Genomic DNA, 18,111 nt, shown 5'->3' on the forward strand with positions numbered 1-18,111 from the left:
TAAAATCACTGGCTACCAGGTTCTTTTCCCAGCGAATAGCTGGAGCTAAAGGTAGAGTAATACCAAGCAACTTCCATTCTTGCATATTCCCACATTAAAATGAAAGTGGTTTTACACTTCATAAGTATGAAGATTATTGCCTTTTGGCAACACTATCCTTAGCTATCTTTCTCTCCTTTGCTTTCTATGGAATTTCCTTGGAGACTACTTCACTCCAGTTTTTCTCTTCTCCCCCACCTCATAGACATCTAGCGCTGCCCTGAGTTATGCCTTATCACCTTGCACACCTTTCCTGTAAGTTTCAGGACTGCCCTTCTGATGTTTGGCTCCAGCTTTGTCCCATGCTGCTCCCTGTATTCAGAAGTTCTGAGGAGCATACCTTTAAATCGCAAAACAGAAACTCAGTGTAATATAGGCAGTTTGCAAGTATGCTTGTAAGAAGAGTTTTAGCTCTTAATGACACACCCATTTTTTTCCCTATGTGTAAAATGGTCCTCAATTTCATGTCTCTGTTTCTCACCTTTAAACATTGTTGCCTTGGGGGCGTTTTGCACATTGCAAGAGAAAAAACTGGTCCAGTGTGTTGACATACAAGTTTGAACAGTTGGGGGGGAAAAGCGCTTGGAAGACTCAGGCAGACTTATTTACTTAAAATATTTCTATCCTTTCTTGTGCTGAAAATTCTCACAGTGCTTACAAATTAGTGTGCCTTATAGGCATAACAAAATTAATGTAGCATTAAAGCCCACAAAGTGGTTTAACCACGACAGTTCAATCAGTGACATCACACAAAGAACAGCGCAATCAGCAGCAAAAATAAGATATTTAGGAGCAATTTCTGCAGAAATTTTGAATCCTCCTACATTGAATCATACTTTCCAAGCATGCTTGTCTTATATGCAGGCCTTCAGGCGTTTCCTACTCTAAACAAAAACGAGGTAGCTGAAATGTTACAAAAACACTCAGGGTGGTGGTGGGGTTCTTTTCTGTAACATCTGGAAGTCACTGTCTGCTATTTTCCTCCAAACCTTCTACGTTATCTCTTTATTTAATGATCCTACCTCTGAGGGGGGGCGGAGGTTGGAGGTTGATTAAAGTTTCTATCTCTCAGCCTGTTTTAGACTGCATTCTCAACCCCCCCTGATCTGAATTAAAGGTGTGTACGCTCTGAATTTGTTAAAAAGTGGCACAACCACTTCCTTAGTATTTGCTTGAGTTACAATTGGGGTTTAATTGAAGCCTTATTTATTAATTACATTTATATTTTGTCTGCCTTTCTTGGATCTCAAGGTGGCATACATGGTTCCTCAGTTGTCTTTGATAGAGTCATGGAACTCACCCAGATGTGCTTACTCTTAGTGTGGTTATTACATGATGTGCTTTCAGCCCGTGCTGTAGTTCAGGGGTGGCCAATGGTAGTTCTCCAGATGTTTTTTGCCTACAACTCCCATCAACCCCAGCCAGCATGGCCAATGGCTGGGGCTGATGGGAGTTGTAGGCAAAAAACATCTGGAGAGCTACCGTTGGCCACCCCTGCTGTAGTTGATAACTGTGAGCATGGAACCAGGAATTGGTAGCCCTGTGTGTACCTCCACATCATACAGCTCCCCAGCTTCAGGCTGTATTTTCATTACATTATATAATCTTAGAAAGAGGAGGGGAAAATGCATTACGCAGCACTGAACTAATTGGAAGAAGGAAGAAATAAAAATCTAGTAGTAATAATTTCTCCTTCCTTGCTACGTTTGCACACTCTTATTTAAACAATTTCTAAGGCCCTTACTCCCAAAGATGCTTCATAAAGTAAACAAGCACTTTCCTTGTTTACAGCATTTGTTCCCCTCCCCCCCCAGAATTTCATGTAGAACATGGTTAGTGTCAAAAGATTTGATGTAAATGTTGCTTCTAGTCTTCTCTAACTTTATGGCATGTTATATGGTCTGTTTACTTTTAGAATTTCAGAATCCTGTTCTGAAACTCAAAATATAGTGAAACATTCTTTTTCAGGCACCACATGTCCAAAACTTCTCTTAAAGTGGAGACATGGTGTATAAGTGGCCTAAATAGCAGAAGAGGCTGAGCCAGTTTGGTGTAGTGGTTAAGTGTTTGGATTCTTGAGAACTGGATTTGATTCCCCACTCCTCCACTTGCAGCTGCTGGAATGGCCTTGGGTCAGCCATAGCTATCACAGGAGTTGTCCTTGAAAGGGAAGGTGCTGTGAGAGCCCTCTCAGCCCCACCTACCTCACAGGGTGTCTGTTGTGGGGGGAAGAAGATATAGGAGATTGTAAGCCTCTCTGATTCAGAGAGAAGGGCGGGGTATAAATCTACGGTCTTCTTTTTCGCGTTCTGACATTCAAATAGACACCTGCTAATTTGCTTTTAGAAGTAAACTGAAGAGGGTTTGAATTATTTTTGCTGAAGTGCATGGGTGTATCCAAACTTTGGCAATTATGAATATATGCATCAGACACTGTAATATTATTCTCTTATATTTTTGGTTTATAATTGCATCTATAAGATATAGTTCAGATGAGAAGTTTAAATTGATACTTAAGTTTGTTGGCCAGTGACTCCCAAATGCCTGTGAGTTGGAGAAGCCTTTTTTTATTTCTTTATTATTTGGATTAATATCCCACGCTTCCCTGCATGCCGGGCTTGAGGAGAGGAGAATAAATCAATGATTTTTAAGTGAAGGGGAGGCTTCTGGGATGGGGTGGTAGAGTGGCCAGGTAGATCTCCAAGGCAGGAGGCCTTTTCGGCATTGGGAGTTGCTGTTCAGGATTGTGGGTTTTTGGATTATAGTTTGGCAATCTGCAGCCATGAGCTTGGCACAACTTGGTTCTGTGTTTATGTGACCTCATCAGCATAAAATAGGGTTGATTTCAGTGGATGTCATCAATCTTTTCAAGTTTTTATCACCCTTAAGACTAACAAATTTTCTTGTAGCATAAGCTTTCAAGGAACACAGCTCTCTTCGTCAGACACATCTGACAAAGAGAGCTGTCTTTCTCAAAAGCTTATGCTACAGTAAAATTTGTTTGTCTAAGGTATTCCTGGACTCTTTTCAATTTTTTAGTAAATTATGTCCATGCTTTAAATACTAAGACTCTTAAAAATGTATATTTGTACATTAGTCAGCTATTGATACAGATTTAAGATTTCTTGAGCTATGTGTGATAAAACAAGGACAGGATTGCAGAGAACAGTGAAAGCACAAAGGGATCTAGTTTTTATAAAAGTCTTCTTTCAGTGAGTAAGATTTTCTCCCATTCAGACTTTAAAAGAGTAACTGAAGTGTCCAAGTTTGCATGTAACATAAACACTAAAGAAAAGGTTCTCTTAATCGTATGCAGGAAGCCTCAGTCAATAAAGTTTTGGTAACTGGGTTATTTAAGTATTACGTGATAATCGTGCTATGTGTTGTACAGTTACTGTTCAGTCACTTCATAATATTGGTCTGCCAAATGTTCCCTGCCCTTTTGCTAAACAACTTTTGCCATAAGTGACCACTGATATAACCTTTGTACAACTCATTACCTATAAGTAGAACAAAGTAGGAGTCAAATTCACCTTTAAGACCAACAATTCAGAATGTAAGCTTTCGTGTGCTCCAAGCACACTTTCATCAGATGAAAGCTTACCTTCTGAATAAAACTTTGTTGGTCTTAAAGGTGCATTTGACTCCTACTTTGTTCTACTGCTTCAGACCAACACGGCTGTCCACTTGGATCTCATTACCTATAAGGTTTGAGGAATGTGTCTTACTTTATATTAAGGTTAAGAAAAATTGGTTGTAAATTAGTTACCTTGGGGTTATTAGTTATGTTACATGCAAGCTTGTCTAAGGAAGGAAGTTACACCCTGCTTGAGGACATTTCCTTCCCTGCTGTCCCATCTGGGTTTTTTTTTTTCCAATCCAGTGCTGTGAATGTAACAACCTCGTTCTGTAAAATTAGAACACAAAGGTCACCTGGGTGGGAGAAGTGGCTACTCCTAGGCAGCCTGTACTAGATGGCAGGGCCCACTCCGATCCTTCATTTGTGAGGGAACCTGGGGAGATGAAGTGAGGTGGTGAACAACCAGTGGAGGAAAACTTGCAGTGGATTACCCAATAAGGCTAGAGCACATTTTCGCATTTATTCTGTGAAGGGGTGATAGTGAAGCATTCTTCTTCCTCTGCCAATATTGGGTGTGTGCAAAGCTGTCCAGCAGGACTTTCCTGAGAAGGCTTTTCCATGAAGCACCTAATGATGTAGACTTGGAATTGGATGCAATTAATTCTACAGTTCAGGCTCTGACTCTTCTTGGAACTCAGAGTAGTCACAGTTGCTTGGATGAATTCAGTAACAGCTGCCTGAGGAGGTGAAGTAAGTTGCTCATAAGAGTGTAGCTCAGGGATCCCCAGTGTTGTGCCCACCAATGTAGCTTCTGGTAGCCACTTCCTTGTTTGCCAACGTAAAGATCCAATCCTTGCCTTCATCCACCTAACTGGAACAGATGGTGCTTCGGAAGAGCACAAAAGGTCTTTGTGTCTACCAGGAGCATCCATTCAGAAGTCACTGCCTCTGTCATGATAAGACAATTGGATTGGAACCACCTAATGCAGGGGTGGCCAAAACTGAGGCTCAGGAGCCACATGTGGCTCTTTCACACATATTGCGTGGTTCTCATATGCTGGCTTGGAGAAGGCATTTGTCTCTTTAAATCATTTATCCAAACCAATTCAGGCAGCGGCTTGGAAAATGCATTCAGCTAAAGTTGCTTTCTTTCTACCTCTCTCTTCCCCACATACCTTCCTTCCTTCCTTGTCTTGTGGCTATCAAACATCTGACATTTATTCTATGTGGCTCTTACGTTTAGCAAGTTTGGCCTAGTGTTTTGTAATTGACTCTATCCCCTATGGCAGCCTTCATAGTGATACCTACTACCTATTCTCAAAGTGTCTGAAGAGTCAGCAGGTGTTTGGGGCTGCTGGTGTTATCTCCTACATCAGTGTTCAGTCCATGGTCAATTTGGCTTGTTAATAGTTTCCACAGGGAATTTCCTGATGTGGTGCCAGGTTTTATTTATTGCTTCTCCGACTTGAAATACCTGCTGATCTTTTTTCCTCTTAAGAACATAAGAACATAAGAGAAGCCATGTTGGATCAGGCCAACGGCCCATCAAGTCCAACACTCTGTGTCACACAGTGGCAAAAAATTTTATATACACACATACACTGTGGCTAATAGCCACTGATGGACCTGTGCTCCATATTTTTATCTAAACCCTTCTTGAAGGTGGCTATACTTGTGGCCGCCACCACCTCCTCTTTTTTTCCACCTATCAGATCTTTTAAGTCGAAAGCCTCTAGCCCACTTTTCAATAAAATAATTTTGAAAGGTGCAGAACAACAAACAGTACCGCGGGTACTTTGAAGAGTGCAGGATATAGGCAAATGTTTGTGTTGCATTTAATCTGAAATCAGGAGAAGTAAAGATCAGGCAAAAAAAATCAGATAGGATATCAGCCTCTGTATAAATAAATAGGTTCCCAAGGACTGGGATTTTTTTCCTTAGGATCAAGATCCCTTATTTAATTTCTTTGATTAATCTCTGTATACAACCATTTCTATAATTTGAGAGCCACCTCAGGGTAACCTGTTGCTCTCCATACTTTCTTGTCGGGTATATTGATAGCTCTATGGCATAATGAAGGATTTCTGAGGACCTCTTTCACATGTATCTTCTGTGTCCCTTAAAGGAAACAGTTGTTTCGTGAAGCATAGTCTTCTGTTGAGAAGGAAAGACTGGGACTGCACTCTGCTAAACAATAACAAAGTTATTGAAGGAGAGAAGAAAATCTGTCACAGAAGTCTGTGTGACGTGGTCAGCTTTATTTCTCATGTGATGCCCAGTTTGGGATTTGAAGGACTCCTTGGCTAGCTCTTGAAATGTTTCTAATATGCAATTATTGATATATATATATTTTAAAATAAAAGGCTTTAGCTTGATTAATGACTCACCATACGTGTTAATTAAAACCAAAGTTTGCAGTTGCTTCTGTGATACCGGTAAGAAGCTGAGACTGTTGACTGTATTTGTGGCCTGTCTTTCTAACTTGAGTTATTGTTAAAATGTTTGAGACAACCTTTGAGAGACCTTAAGTTAGCGCATGTATTATATGTGAAACGCGCTAGCTAATGATGAAGAAAAATACCTAGCCTTGGAAATGGACGGCTAGAAAATTGCCTAAATCTCTTTTTGAAAATGTAACTGTCTCAACTAGTACCAGGATTTCTGTCTTTCCAAGAAGCAACTTTGGATTTCCTTTGCTTCACTAAATGTTTCTGCTTAAGTCGCTGCTGTGTGGTTTGGTTTTCATTTGGTCATTCCAGAAGACAGGTCACCTTTTTTCTTAAGGAGAAAAAATCAAAAGGCAGTAGCAGAATTTTCTCAGATGTTTGCAACATGGTACACAGCTTATGTGCTAGATTCTCTGTCCTCTTTAATTATTTATCCCTCTTCTGCCATTCTGTCCAAGTTGACAACTTGCTCGTGAAAACTCTTCCTTGGGGCTTTTGTGTGTCACATGCATGTGGAGAGATGAATTTTTGAAGGTCAGTGAATACCCTCATAGTTTTCTATTCCCTCTGGAATGAATCTTCAGAAGCTAGTTTTTTTCAGTATATAATTTATAGGCAGGGATTCAGCAACTGTACAGCTAGTTCTTTGTGACCAGAGTAGCTATTGATTTGTCTTTCTTGAACATTGGTTGGTCTGCCATATGGCAAATAGCTCTTGATTCTAAAGCAGAGTTTCAGAAACTGTTTGATATTATGTAAATTATGTAGTATGAATCCTGTAATGGAAGTCTGAGTGTTCAGTAGAAATTGTTTCACCTTCAGGGATTGTCATGGTGAAGAGAAATTTTGATTTTACTTAGCTTATGTTGTTTCACTTTGTTTTACTAAATGCTCCCAGATTTAGTTTCCACTTGTTCTGTCATCTGGAAGACAGCATAATTTATGATGTAGTTGCCTTGCATTTCTGACAAAAATAAACAAATGAAAGGATTTACTAACCCTAAAGAGATCTGAATGTTGCATGGCTCTTGGAATCTACTAGTTTCTCTTTTATGGATTTTTATACTTCACTTAGCTGCTGTTTTGAAACTTTATGCTGTTTTACTGCAGTTTTTGATAGTTGCTATGTCAGTGGGAAAAAGTGGGATATAAATATTCTCAAATCTACATATGGCCTAAATGCTCCTGTTGCATAAAAATTCTACCTTCTCATTTAAATATTAAGCATAAAGGGAGAATGAAGCTGTTGATTCTCTCATCTGGGAATGAACACTGACTTCAGTTGCCTGAGTGAAGTACGTATAGTTAAAACAGAAGCTGCCTTTCTCTGCTGACAGTGTTAAGTTGGCAAAAAAGTAATAGTTTGCATATGGCTAAAAGTCTGAATAGAGCAACCAGTTCTACAGTAATTCATAGTTAACTTGGCTCCTTGTGGTGCAATGAAATTACCTAGGGAATTTCTGAATTCTGTTTCATTAATGCTCTCAATATGTGTTTTGAAATCCTCTCATGAAAGAAGCTATAGAAATGCAAAGGACCAGGAAGTAAAACTTTTCCCTGTTTGGGTTTCTGAACTCCTAATGTATAGATGGCAGCAGCTCATGCCTTTAAAATGGGTAGGGCTGTTAAAGCTATGCCTGAAAACTGAGCTTGGGTTGTACTACCTTTTGGAGAATTTGGTGTAAAGTCTTATGTATCAGAAATGCTACACCAAGGGGGCCTGAATCTCAGAGGAGCTGGGCATGTTCTGGAAGGAAAAAAAATAACAAGGCATTAAGTATTCCAGATCTTACTATTCAATTATAAATGGTAAATGTTATGGATTCTGTGTCACATCCCTCGAGAGAAGTAAATTAATTCAGTCTCCATCTGCCTGTTGCTGGAGGTCGTGAGTTGTATTGAGTGAAGGGGGAAAAAATATCAGGACTGTGAGTTTCCTGATTTTGCTGCTGCTGGAAGACCTCACTGTAAATTAACAAAGCTTAAAGGTGCAGTGTCCTCTTGTCCTCTCCCAGGGTGACCTGAGCTATAGTATAGCCATTGAAGCACTCTGTGGTATAGAGGCTAACAGTGCCTATCTAGGCAATATCATTGTCCAAGATTAGGAGAACTGCACTGTCAGTTTTCCTTTTAAACTCAAATTTGCATGGTGCTTCTGAACTTGCTCATCTTTGTCTCTGCTTCTGTTAGTGTTTTTCTTAAGCCTTTTTTCCCTTTTTTTGGTAGAGCAATGGATTTTGGACTGCACTTCAGGAAACTCTGGGGTTTCTCAGAAGTGTTATCAGATTCCTTAATAAGAACATTTAATATAGGGCTGATGAAGGGAGCGCTGAGACATAAGAACATAAGAGAAGCCATGTTGGATCAGGCCAACGGCCCATCAAGTCCAACACTCTGTGTCACACAGTGGCAAAAAATTTTATATACACACATACACTGTGGCTAATAGCCACTGATGGACCTGTGCTCCATATTTTTATCTAAACCCTTCTTGAAGGTGGCTATACTTGTGGCCGCCACCACCTCCTGTGGCAGTGAATTCCACATGTTAATCACCCTTTGGGTGAAGAAGTACTTCCTTTTATCCGTTTTAACCTGTCTGCTCAGCAATTTCATCGAATGCCCACGAGTTCTTGTATTGTGAGAAAGGGAGAAAAGTACTTCTTTCTCTACTTTCTCCATCCCTTGACAGCTTATACCCAAAAAATCTTGCTGGTGTCTGAGGACTTGAATCCAGCTCTTCTACCACAGACCAAAACAGCTGCCTCCTGAAACTATTTTTGTGGAAGGCACTACATTCAGCCTCATGGAGCCGAAGCCCATCAGTGATATCTGATGAAGGGAGGTTTAACTGTCAAAATCTTATACCCCAGAAATCTTGTTGTTATCTTGAGGTGTTACTGGACTCAAATCTAGTAATTCTCCCAGGTCTATTTATATCCTACAACATTTTTTTTCATGGCATAAATAAGTTGATGAGAAACAATGAAGAGCTTAATATTAGGTTTTTGTGGTAGCAGCAATTAGAAAATGTGGTTGTTAAAATACAAAACCTTCTTTGGTGCCTGGAGCCCAAGAAAGCTTGTCAACACCTAATCTAATAGTGGGCAAGTTTCCCAGTGGTTAGTTCACTAGTGTGAGTGTTGGATGTGTGTGCCTTCTGTGGAAGAGGCTCCAGAATCCTCTTACAATTAATTACGCTGCCCCAAGCAGGACTCTGAAGAGGTGGCATAGAAATAACCTAAATGAGTGAAATAATAAATATTCTTGGGGGTTTCTCAGCTGGCAGGACAATGGAGAAAGGGGTTCTCTTAAGTTAAAAATACATACTGAAAACTTCTGCTCCAGAATAACAGTTGATAACGTAACAGTTTGTGCTGGAAAGTATCTGTCCGTGTTTGCATGTATCCTTGTTAAAGCTGGGAAGGAGGGTTCTTCTAGACCTGTGGTGATGTCAGTATGGACAATGATTCTTTAAACTGTCATTTTATTTTCCCGTACAGTCACTTTTATGTGACTGTTTTGCAAATGGCTGATGTTAAAAGTATCAACTGTAGAATAGTTTAAGGGCCGTGCACCTTGGTGCAGTTCTGCATACTAAAACCCTTTGTCCAAGGCTAATGTTGATTCCGAGTGAAGTGCAAGTGTGAGGCTTTTAAGTTGGATGCTACTGTGCTGGCTCCAGTTGTTCATTCATCTGAATTGACAACCTTAACGTTTTAACAGCATTTCTCATGTTCTTGAAAGCTGGTGTGTTCATGGTGCTATTAACATGGAAAGGTAGTGTAGAAGGAGGACGTGGTTTTTCCTTGACAGCCACCTTCTCAAGAATAGGCAGCTGTTTCCTTTAGAATCTCGTTTTGCACAAACTTTCTACAGCGTAGTCTCAGAAACGCCACTGATGCTCTCCAAATGCTAATTCCCACTGCAAAATTAGGGATGGAAGGTGAATCACCAGGTGTCACACAAACCTTGTTTGATTCGGGTCTGGAACCCAGCCCTTGTCCACTGGGACTATTCTGGCTCTTGGTGGGGCTGCATAACGAATAACGCTGCAGGCCGTGATGGTGGTTCAGCTGTTCTACAGCTGTCTTGCGAAGCATTACTGCTTGCCTCTGGGACCTTAGTCATCGTTGCTTCTGCTATTTCACATTCTCCCCCATCCTTCCCTGTAAATATCATGTTACAGAATATTTCTGGATTATATTTCTCAGGAGTTCATTTGTAGTTGAACATTTTACATTTTTCCTATATGGCCGAGGACCAGCCTACCTGAAGGACCGTCTCTCCCCGTATGAACCCCAGAGAGCACTGAGGTCAGTAGGAAAGAACAGACTGACTACCCCTGGGCCAAGACAAATTAAATTACAGAATACTCGCTCTCGGGCCTTTTCGGCCGCAGCCCCACATCTCTGGAACCAACTCCCAGAGGAGGTGCGGGCCCTGCGGAACCTTGATCAGTTCCGCAGGGCCTGCAAGACCACCCTTTTTAAATTAGCTTATGAATAACTGAAAATCCGCCATCAGCATCAACTAGAAGAATGTCAAGGATAGCGTCATAAAATGTTTTAGTTAATTGTTTTAATTCAGGCTTTTAAGGTTAGTTTAATGTTAATTTAATGTTTTTAATGTAACTGTTTTACTGTTGGTGCACCATTGGTCACCGTATTGTTAGCCGCCCTGAGCCTGCTTCGGCGGGGGAGGGCGGGGTACAAATAAAATTTATTATTATTATTATTATTATTATTTTAAATGAAAATTGTAAAGCATGGCCTCCAGTGTTCTTGGCTCTCCAGTGAGATAGTTGAGGGGTTTGCATGTGTTCATTGATAGTCTCGATTGCCTTTTGCCTGCTTGTATAATATGGGTGCTGCTAGGGAACCAGAAAATAATACATTTTAAATGTGAAAGTAGAGCCCCGTGGCACAGAGTGGTAAAGCTGTAGTACTGCAGTTCTAAACTCTGCCCATGACCTGAGTTCAATCCCCAGCGGTAGCTGGTTTTTCAGGTAGCCAGCTCGAGGTTGACTCAGCCTTCCATCCTTCTGAGGTCAGTAAAATTAATACCCAGCTTGCTGGGGGTAAAGTGTAGATGACCGGGGAAGGCAATGGCAAACCACCCCGTAAAAAGTCTGCCGTGAAGACGTGAAAGTAGCGTCATCCCAGAGTCGGAAACGACTGGTGCTTGCACAGGGGGACTACCTTTACCTTTTTTTAGTCCATTTCAGTGCAGGAGCAGTGGGTGGGGTAACTTGAACAATAAAAAGACTGATTTCTAAACAAAACAAGGAAGTTTTCGCACCTAATTGTTTGTCACTTGGTATCTGTAGCCAGAAGGACTAGAATCTTGTGTTTGCTGTTTTGTGTAGGATTATGATTCAGTAGAATAGGACTGCAGCATGTTTGGGCGAGGTTTTCACCTCACTGGTTGTATCAGGTGGCCTTCTTTGTTTTGCTCTGTAGCAATATTGGTCAAGGGTATTTAACTTTTCTTAGATCCCATGGATTATTTGCCCACATGAAACTTTAGCATATAGATGCTTGAGCTAATTACAGTGACTTGAAAAAGAATGTATCTGTAATAATGACCAATGAGACCAATGGTACTGGCTATTAAAACTAATACACCATAAGTGGATATTAATTCTTGTGTTAATGAACGTGTAACTTGAGTGTAAAGTGGTTTCCCACAATTCTGTGTGTTGAAAGAGCAGAATTAGTCTTTGAAATGCACAGAAAGTGAAAAGGGCAACTCGTTGCTGTAAATGATTATGCTGACAATGTTGTCCTTTGGCTCAGTTATATGTTTAAGTAGTGTAGAGACAGGGACCAGATTTCTAAAGGGTTTTAAATAGTCCTTTCCTAGGGGAATTTTGTTTCTTTCTAATGATTCTTACCCCTTTAAAAGGGAGTTGCTGCCAGTCTTTCCTAGTACGTTCCATTGCCGAGCAGGCTTGCAGGAATTTCAGCTGCAATGTACCCTGTTGGTGAAGACATTCACGGGGATTAGTTTGGCATCTTTTCCAGATGCTTTGTGGGATAGCAGAAATAAGCTGACTCTTAGGATTACCAGTCTCTGCTATCTGACGGAAAACGACATGTGTGTCTTTCTTAAATAAAGTCATTTTCTAGCTGTGTTCTGAGGACTCTGACTTCTGCAGATGCTTATTAGTGTTCCCAGTGATCAGATCACTAATGGCAGGCGAGCTTCCCTGGAAGGCTGCTTACCTACCTGCTACTGATCTCACACACATCCCTCCCATGTGTAGCCCTAGGTGAGCATTAAGCATCTTCTAGGGCACCCTTGAAGATTGCACAGGGAAGCTAGGGTTTAGCAGACCTGACCAGAGATTGATGTGAATTGACTGCGTGCGCCAGCATGCTGCAGAATATTCCATAATGTACAAAGTTTCTATGGCAGACGAAAGGAAAAGCTTCCTGAAGGTAAAAAGCATGAAAACGGCTGAGTCCAGACCGGCATTTTAAGCCAGCTCAGGGACAGGATGCGGGTGGACAAAATAAGCACGACTAAACTCGTGCATCTGTCCCCCGTCCTGCTCCCACACTCACCTCATCTACAGTCATCCCCGTCCTGACGCAAAAAGCTACCACTTCCAAAGTGGTAGCAAATCGAAGGGGCGCCTTCCTGCTGTCTGAGCATCCAGGAAGTGGCAGAAACGCGGCGGTTGGACCGCTTGAGTGCTGTGGACACTCCTCCAAGGCACACGTGGCCCACCCCTGTTCTGGCCAAGGGCCATCCAAGGGCACTTCTGTTTGTGCCGGCCCACTTCCGGGTCAGCACAATGCCACCCCAAGCTGCTGGTCTGGACCCAGGCAACCACTGATATTTTTGTATGCCATATGCAAATAGCATAGTCTTGCTTATGATAATGTAAATTGCCTTCTGTACTTACAGAGGCTTTTGGTTAACTATTTGACTTCCACCTGGTGCTCACAAACTCCACATGAGATGGTAAACCTGCCTCTGGGCTTTACCACTTTAGACTGCAGATGGGAAGTCACATGAATAAAGTGTTCCTCTAAACAAAAACCTCCCTCAGGAATCTTTTTTCCAATAGAAAACTGGCATCTCTAGGAGCGTGCAAAACCAAGACCGCAGTCCCCATAAAGCCTCTTAGTGGGAGCATACAAAGAACTCTTCATCAGATGCTACAGAAAAAAAGGTTTTGGGGGAGTGCCTAAAGATTTTGAATCTACATTTCTGCCTAGCAGTTAATACACAGCTGGGTTTGAACAGAACGTACCATTGTGACCTGAGGCATTCCCCTATCCCATCCCATTTTATAGATTTTTATTTTTAAACCATCTAGCTGGATTAAGAGTTTTGGAAAACTTGTTGACTGATGTGTATTGTTTTTTTCGTCCCCCAATGACAGGTATTACATGTATTTTATTTTTAGTTTTGAATTTTCTTTTGGACCAACAGATGCAAACAACTTTTTTCTAACTCTAGGGAGGGTGGTTTGGAACTTGTCTATCCTGCCATTTTGATATGTATCTGGATTCTGTGTAGGGGAAATATCCAGTCCTGTCCTTGCCTACTGTCTTCAAAAACAGGTTTGCCGTTTATTATGAAAATGAGGCATCTGCTCTTCGAATTACATTGATCCTCTTGCGCTCTTCCTAACATGATCAGCTGCAGATAGCATCATTTGTGCTTTTCAGCAAGTTGGATTGTGCTCTTCAGTTGGGTCTGATCCTGAGTAGAGTTGCTAGTTTGTTCCTATAACCAGATATGTGGAGAATGTCCCCACAAGAAGCAAGTGATGTCCCGTCCCTGTCCCCATCCCCCCCCCCCCCCCGTGCTGACTGTGGTTAGCCCGCTAGAGAAACTGCATAGGTCATGCTGCTTTGGCACTTACCCTGTCAGCTGTGAGTGTGGATGTGAGAAGGGAGAGTCAAACAGGGTTGCTATCCCCCCCACACACACTTTGTTGAACTGGTCACAATGAAAAGGTTGAAGTCTTGATGAAAGGAAACAAGCTGCTTTTTTCTGTCTTGACTTCTACTGACGAAGCTTTCCTTCTGTGTGTGAAAAATTTCTAAGTCTGCATCTATCAGCAACGCATGCAGGAATTGGTATGCAAACAAATACATATGGAAGTTGGCTCTGGTGGTGGTTAAATACTTCATTGGCTTCAAAACATCTAGAAGAAGATGAAGAAGATATTGGATTTATATCCCGTCCTCCACTCTGAAGAGTCTCAGAGCGGCTCACAATCTCCTTTCCCTTCCCCCCCACAACAGACACCCTGTGAGGTAGATGAAGATATTGGATTTATATCCCGCCCTCCACTCCGAAGAGTCTCAGAGCAGCTCACAATCTCCTATATCTTCTCCCCCACAACAGACACCCTGTAAGGTGGGTGGGGCTGGAGAGGGCTCTCACAGCAGCTGCCCTTTCAAGGACAACCTCTGCCAGAGCTGTGGCTGTCCCAAGGCCATGCTAGCAGGTGCAAGTGGAGGAGTGGGGAATCAAACCCGGTTCTCCCAGATAAGAGTCCGCACACTTCACCACTATACCAAACTGGCTCTCCTAACATGATCATCTGCAGATAGCATCTAAAATATTCTAGCTCGCTTCAGGCTGTATATTATAATTGATCCTCTGTTCCCACAGGGTGGCTTCTTGCAGTGCTTCCAAACTGAGAAGTGATCAGAGCTGAGCATCCGGGTGAGTTTTTCCTCAGCATAGTCAGGTAAGCAGCAGCAAATGCTTTTAATGGCCTGAGCCCAGTATTTTTCCTCTGTTGTCCCTTGTGGCAAGCCTGTTCTGAAATGTCGCACCTGCCAAGCTAGCTGGCAGTCAGTATATTCGGCTCTTCCAAGCACAGAACTGCCAGCTAGAGAGCAGTGGACTCTGGGAGCACTTCAACTGTGGAATTCAGGCTTGAAGCCCTGAATTGACACCTGCCTATACCACCATTTAATGCTGCTCTGATGTGTTTGACAGATGTCAGAACATACAGAGGAAACTAATTTGTGGCTGGATTATCTTTTGTTCCGAACTGTGCCAGTTTTACTCCCTCTTGGGCGGAGTTGCAGCCACGCAATAGCAAGTTAGATTCAAGTCCAGTAGCAGAAGACCAGCGGTAGCAAGTATAACCAACTTGAGACCAGGTTATTATATAACTTGGTTACGACCTGAGTCTGCCTGGATGTTGAGAACAGCTGGTAGTGCTGTGGTGAGAGAGCTCCGGTGTCATCGGGAAGGCTGTGAAGTACTCATGCATCCTTCCCTTAGTGTCGATTGCTCTGTGGGCCTTCTAACATTATTGGAACACTTACTTCCATGTGCCTTGATCTTATGCCAGTGCTGTAGCATCTGTACTGGTTTGTCATTGTTTTCTGGACCATCCAAAAAGATGTTAGTGACAGTAAACGACTTGAGCCTCTGCACATCAAAGATAACTGCTTTACTCCTGTGTCAGTGTCTAAAATTGGCTAGCATCCGTGATCACAGGAAGATATGATGGGAATAGTGGTTAGAGGGTCTAACTTGGAATCCAGGAGACCCAGGTTCAAATCCTTTCTCTGCCATGGAAGGCTCCTGGCCAGTTATACACTCTCTGCCTCACGTACCTTAGAGGGTTGTTGAGAGGATAAAACAGAGGAGAGGAGAACAGTGTCAGCCACTTTGGGTTCTCATTGGAGAAGCAAATAAGAGGGCATGGTGTTTCAACAGCTGTCCATTGACAGCAGATCTCCTTCTCCCCTGAAGGCTCAACAGCCAGAGTTTTGCATGACTTCTGAAAGCAATGCAGAATGTCCACACAGAGCAGAATTTGGCAGCATTTCTATGTAACTGTTGACAGTAAGACATGTTTTGAAACGAGTGAATAGCTAAGGTTTTTCAGACCCACATAAAGAGCTTATATGGAATAAGAAGAGATTGGATTTATACCCTGTCCTTCACTCAGAGTCTCAGAGCATCTTACAGTCTCCTTTCCCTTCCCCACAACAGATACCCTGTGAGGTAGGTGGAGCTGAGAGAGCTCTTTTGAGAACTGCTCTTGAGCAGAACAGCTGTGAGAGAGTTATTACTGATGCAAGGTCGCCCAGCAGTCGCATATGGAGGAGTTGGGAATCAAACCTGGTTCTCTCAGATTAGAGAGAACCACTACACCAAACTGGCTTTCAGTGAACTGCTAAGCCTCCTAGCATTTTTCTGTGCCTGGTTTCCCTCACCCACCCTTTGCTTTTTGTTTAGACGTTACAAACACAAATATACCAGGACCATAGGAGGCTGCTTAATGTGAATGTACAACTAGCCCACTTTAGAATGACCTTTTAGTCTAGTTTTGGTGATTCTACAGGTTGGCAGTCTGGCCTGCGTTAGCTTTCCGCAGTGTTCCGTGGTCTCTGTCATAGAAGCAGTCTTCTCTACTTGTTTGAGCAAGGGCAACTAAAAAATGCAGACACTTGGAATAATGTCCTAAAGTTTTCCTATGATGAGATAGTTTGTTGTCTAGAACATGTAGAGGCATGCATGCAAGTTTAAGTGCTGTCTTGACTAACTTGTCAGGGACAATGCAGAAAAAAGCAATCTATTGGCTGTCTGAACTGAATCCAAATTATTTTCGTTTCCTCACTTGTTTCCATTTTAGTCTCGTCTTGACTCCTTCCACCTCTGTCTTTGGTTAGTAACAGAGAGAGGAAGGCTGCTGCATATAGATTAAGGTCCTCTATGCGGTGTTCGGTTTCTAGATTCTTGTAAGCAGTGCCACCTGCTGGAAGATTTTTAAAAATACTAATTTCTTTCCCCTTTTTCAAGCTACTTCCTCTTCTTCGGAGTCATTTGCTCTGTTTCCAGAGTGACTTTCCTGTTCAATAACAACTTCTCACCAAAATGTGATAAATTTTATGGTTAGTTTATGTCTCATGCAAACACCCATCCTCCCTATCTCACCCTCCATGGTCTTAACCAGCCTCTCATACCCAATAAATGTTGCAAGGTTTCTCAGAGCTATTTGGGCTTTGGTGGCTCTCTGGAAAAGGGAATTTGATATCTGTGGAGCCATTCCTGACAAAATAAGGTGTCTAATGGTATAGTCAGGATGGTCTCTGAGGTCCCATCAGGAAAATCTGGTCGTCTTGGTAAGATGAAGTACTTAGCATTTATATAGCCTGTTCAGTGTTCGAGCTTTCACATACATTAACTCGCTAATCCCTGAAACAGATTTGTAAGGTAGGCCAGCATTCCAGTATTGTACATGAGGAGCAAAGGTGAAGAGGTGGCTCGCGTAAGGCTGCCTAGAGTGTTCAGAGCAAAGGGAGATAAATCTGATGTCCAGTAGTTAAAGCTACATGGTTAGAGGTGCTTTCTTCAAGATCATCCAATGTTTATATTTGTGTTTCTCTAATGATAGGTCCATATCCATAGGTTCTTGTCTAAGAAGACAAGAACATAAGAGAACCCATGTTGGATCAGGCCAATGACCCATCCAGTCCAACACTCTGTGTCACATAGTGGCCAAAAAACCCCCAGGTGCCATCAGGAGGTCCACCAGTGGGGCCAGGACACTAGAGGTCCTCACACTGCTGCCCCTCCCAAGCACCAAGAATACAGAGCATCACTGCCCCAGACAGAGTGTTCTAAAAATACACTGTGGCCACTGATAGACCTCTGTTCCATATGTTTATCCAATTTTAGCCTATTTAATCCATATTTATAGATCAGGGGTGGCCAACGGTAGCTCTCCAGATGTTTTTTGCCTACAACTCCCATCAGCCCCGTCCATTAGCCATGCTGGCTTGGGCTGATAGGAGTTGTAGGCAAAAAACATCTGGAGAGCTACCGTTGGTCACCTCTGCCATAGATAGTGATTTTGGATGTACAGCTTTACTCTTTCCAAGAATTGCTGCAAATTTTTTTTGGTGTGTGTGTAACTATGTATTCGTCAGGAATGTTACATTGATGTGATTTATTTCAGCTGAATTGGCTAACAGTAGCAACATGAACTGTGTATGCCAAACAAAGCATTGGGTATTGGTTAAACTATTCATGCACAGTTGGTAAGAAAGT

This window comes from Heteronotia binoei, chromosome 18 (assembly GCF_032191835.1).
Source record: "Heteronotia binoei isolate CCM8104 ecotype False Entrance Well chromosome 18, APGP_CSIRO_Hbin_v1, whole genome shotgun sequence".
Taxonomy (NCBI): Eukaryota; Metazoa; Chordata; class Lepidosauria; order Squamata; family Gekkonidae; genus Heteronotia; species Heteronotia binoei.